Raw genomic sequence first — 4,578 nt, forward strand, 5'->3', positions numbered from 1 at the left:
CCCCCATGAACCCCGCCGTGATCCCACTGTGATCCCTCAGTGAATCCCCCCATGAATCCCGCCGTGATCCCTTAGTGAATCCCTCCATGAATCTCTCCATGAATCCATCCGTGAATCCCGCCGTGAATCCCACTCTGCATTCCCGGTGCTGAGCTCGTCCCGGGACTCTCAGCCCTGCTCACACCGGGCTCGGTGTGGGCGTGTGGCTGCTCCAGATCCTCCCCCTGGGTCCCGCTGGTGTTTCCTCAGGGGAAAGGAGAGCTCCTGTCCGGCTCTGAAGCTCCTGTCCCTCTCGGACCCGCACCCGTCCCTCTTGTCCCCTCTCCTTGGCCGGGAAACGCTTCCCAAGGCAGCTCCATCCCTCCTCGGCCTGGCAGAGCCGGGCTCGGGGACACCTGGCGCCCACCTCGAGCCACCCCCCTGGGGACACAGAGCCGGGATTAGGGCTCCCACAGAGGGGGTGGCTGAGGAATTAAAATCCCTGCGATAAAAATCCCGCGGGAAGCACAAAACCCTGCCTTTGTGGACAGCCGGTGTTTTCGGGGGGCCCTCAGATCGCCATGGGGACCCATCGTGCTGCTCCGGGCCACCGGTGCCCTGCTGGCTGCCAGGGACATCCCCCAGGGCTGTGGCGAGGGGCCCCAGGTGCGCAGAGGCAGGTGACAGGGTGACAGGGTGACATCCAGCGGGCTGGCGCTGCCAACCGCGTTTTCCTGCCGAGTTCCCATAGAAACAGGCGGGAGCAGCCGCCGGGCTGGCGAGGATGAGGCAGAGGAGGGACGGGCGGAAGGGTGAAGGACACGGCTGGCACCTCCTGGGTGAGGCCGCGGTGCCAGGGACGCCACGAGGGCAGCGCTGACCGCTGGGGAAGGGACAAGGGACAGCAGTGTGGCCCAGGCCGTGTGTCACCGTGGCACGGGTGAGTGCGCCGGTGTGTCCACGCGTGTGTGCGCGTGTCGTGGGGCCACTGCCAGCCCCGGCCTCGGGCACAAAACCCACCCCAGCTGGGCCAGCGAGGGGTTTTTAATCCCCCCGAGGCCTCCTGAGCCAGGCAGGCAGGGCCAGGGGTGATTTTCTGCTCCATCCGTGCCCCCCCGGGAATCAGCCGGGCTGGGATTCCTCCCAAAGCTCGGCTGGAAGCGGGAGCAGCTCCTGCTCCGCCGCTGCTCCTCTCTCTGCCTCTCCCAGGATTCGGTAGTAGCATCCCCCAGCCCTGTTTTCCCTGGAAAACACGCTAATCCGCAGCAGCAGGCAGGAACGGCGCCTTGAGGAACGCGCTGCCTCCTCTCCAGCCTCCTTCCTCCCCGGAGCTCGCAGCTCTACGCCCACCCAGGGAAGTCCTGCCCCGCCGGCAGCCCCTTCCCACCGCCCCGCGGGCAGGCGATGATCCAAAACATCCCTGTTTTTCCTGGCAGCGCTGAGGAGCACGGGGCACGGGCAGATGGAAACCTGCAGGCGGAGGGAGGGAGGGAAGGAGGGAGGGGGCACGTGTGGAGCCCCCCCTTCCAGCCCTGCCTCCTCCTTCCACCATCCCAAGCTGGAAAATCCCCCGGGATTGGGTTGTTCTGTGCGGGCAGCGCTGATTTTCAGCTCGGATTTGGTTTGATTTCGATTTCTCCTCAGCGGCAGCAGCACAGGGAACCCTCCCAGGGCCTGTCCAGAGCTCCAGAGCTCCAGAGCTCCAGGCTGGAGCAGGAAAAAGGCTCCGGAGCAGCGGCTGCGGGGCGAGGTGGCTCCGGCGTGCCGGGATCGGGTTGGATGGTGGCAGGGAATGAGGCTGGATGGAGGCAGCGGCCGGTTGTGGCCTTAATCTGCGAATTCACTAAAGCTCTTTAATAAAGACTCAAAGTCACCAACTTCTCAATTAAGGGATGAGGCAGCTCTTGATCCGCGTTTCTGGGTCAGCCGGAGAAAGGCCATTTAAGACCTGGGTGCCTCCTTTGATGTTTCCAGGGAATGAGCAGCCGGCTGTGCAGGAGGACGGGCGGCTCGGCCTCCTCCGGGGCAGGAGCCGCAGCCCCGAGCCCAATCCTGGCTGCTCCTGACTCATGGGCTCGTTTTGGGAGAAAGCGGAGCTGCTGGAGCGAGTCCAGAGGTCACGGAGGTGCTCCAAGGGTTGGAGCATCTCTGCTTGGAGCCAGGCCAGGAAAGAGAAAACTCCAGGGAAAGCTCAGAGAGGCCTGAAGGGGCTCCAGGAGAGCTGGAAATGGGCCTGGGACAGGGGATGCAGGGACACGACACAGGGAATGACTTCCCACTGCCAGAGGGATGGGATTTTGGGAAGGAATTCCTCCCTGTGAGGGTGGGGAGGCCTTGGTATGATTTTCCCAGAGAAGCAGCGGCTGTCCCATCCCTGGAACTGTCCAGGGCCGGGATCACGGGGTTTGGAGCTGCCTGGGATAGCGGAAGGTGTCCCTGCTCCCTGCCCAGCTCTCCCGAAGGGCTCTGGAGTTCAGCGGGACCCTCTGGACTCGGCCCACGGGTGGTCCGCACCCCGCCAGGACCCCCCGGCTCTCCAGGGCGCTTCAAACCCTCTGTTTACCTCAACATCAGCCGCCTGCACGGGTGTTAATTGCAGGAGCTGGCAAGGCACTAATTAGGGGATAATGAGACGTCCTTTGTATGTGTTTGGCAGGCCGGCGACAGACGCCGCGCTCCGAACACCCCGCGGGCCGGGGATGGGCCGTGTCCGTGATCCCCCCACGCTGCTCCCGTAATTCCCGGGCTGTATCCATCATTCCCGGGCCGTATCCATCATTCCCGGGCTGTATCCATCATTCCCGGGCTGTATCCATCATTCCCGGGCTGTATCCATCATTCCCATTCCATGTCCATCATTCCCGGGCTGTATCCATCATTCCCGGGCTGTATCCATCATTCCCGTGCCGTCTCGGTGATCCTGGGCCATGTCCAGAACCCCAACGACTTGTCCATGATCCCCGGGCCGTGTCCATGATTTCCCCACGCTGTTTCCATAATTCCCGTGCCGTATCCAGAACCCCCACGCCGTGTCCATGATCCCCCCGTGCCGTATCCACAATTTCCGTGCCGTATCCACCATTCCCGTGCCGTATCCATAATTCCCGTGCCGTATCCACCATTCCCGTGCCGTATCCACCATTTCCGTGCCGTATCCATAATCCCCGCGCCGTCTCCGCGATCCCCCCAAGCCGTTTCCCCCCAGCCCATCTCCCCGGCCTCTCCAGACTCTGGGATTTGTCACAATCCCGGCGCAGCTCCCGCCCCGCCGTGGCCGCGCAGCTGCTCCCAAATCCCTCCGGAGCCTCTCGGAGCATCCCTTTGTTCCCGGAGCGGGGACAGGACCTGCATCCCACGGACCATCCCGGCCTGTCCCCGCTGCTGGGGGGACCCGGGGCTTGTCCTGGCGGTGCCGGAGCGAACATCCCGCATCCTCCCGCCGCTTCCCGCATCCTCCCGCCGCTTCCCGCATCCTCCCGCCGCTTCCCGGATTCCCGCTGCTGCCGTTCCTCTCCTGCTGCTGCTGCAGCTCCGGGAACGCGGAGCCGCCGTTTTCCCCTTCCCAGAGCTCTCCAGAACGCTCCGGCAGGTCGGCCACACCGAGGCCTGGACGTCGCATCCAGGTGGATAAAAACCCCAGGGATGCGGCTGCTGGAATTCCCTGGGACAGGGCGGGAGATCCCTCTCCACGCGCAGCCGGGGCGGGAGCAGCGCTGTGAGGGATTTGGGGGTCCAGGAGGGTTTGGAGAGACCCCCAGGAGAATTTTGGAGGTCCAGGAAGGTCTGGAGAAACGCCCAGGATGGTTTTAGAGGTCCAGGAGGGTCTGGAGAGACCCCCCCAGGAGGATTTTGGAGGTCCAGGAGGGTTTGGAGAGCCCCCCCCAGCAGGGTTTTGGAGGTTCGGGAGGGTTTGGAGAGACCCCCAGCAGGATTTTGGAGGTCCAGGAGCGCTCATGGTGGGCGCTGAGCTGGGGATGAGGTGCCGGTGACCCATGGGGACAGGCAGCACCGAGCAGCCTCCGAGGGCAGGGGTGGCTCCGTGGGGCTGTCCCGGAGCTCTGGAGATGCCGAGCCGTGGGTCGGGCTCCGGTGGAACAGCCGGGACCGGTCCGGCCGCCCCGGGCGCCTCCCAGCCCTGCCGGGCCGGTCCCGCGGGGACGAGCCCCGAGCTCGGCAGCGCTTCCCGGAGCTGCCCCACACCTGGGGACAGGTGAGGAGGGGACAGGTGAGGAGGGGGAGGGGACAGGTGAGGATGGGACAGGTGAGGATGGGGCAGGTGAGAATGTGGAAGGGACAGGTGAGGGTGGGGAAGGGACAGGTGAGGATGGGGAGGGGACAGGTGAGGATGGGACAGGTGAGGATGCGGAGGGGACAGGTGAGGATGGGGAGGGGACAGGTGAGATGGGGAAGGGACAGGTGAGGATGGGGAGGGGACAGGTGAGATGGGGAAGGGGCTGCGCCCATGGCAGAGCCCTGGCACAACATCCCAGCCTGGGGGGAGCGGCTGGAAAATTCCACCCCACTGGCTCTGACCCCACAGCAGCCTCGTACCCACAGCCCGGGCTGGGCACCAGGGGGGCTGCAGGGACCCCAGGAGGG

At 64.9% G+C, this 4,578-nt stretch overlaps 1 protein-coding gene across 1 annotated transcript in view; it reads left to right on the top strand.

Moving 5' to 3' along the window:
- PLEKHA6 (pleckstrin homology domain containing A6) overlaps positions 1 to 4,578 on the top strand; it is a 150,689-nt gene that overhangs the window by 1,814 nt on the left and 144,297 nt on the right. The window lies entirely within an intron of this gene.

The sequence above is a fragment of the Parus major genome, chromosome 26 (assembly GCF_001522545.3).
Source record: "Parus major isolate Abel chromosome 26, Parus_major1.1, whole genome shotgun sequence".
Taxonomy (NCBI): Eukaryota; Metazoa; Chordata; class Aves; order Passeriformes; family Paridae; genus Parus; species Parus major.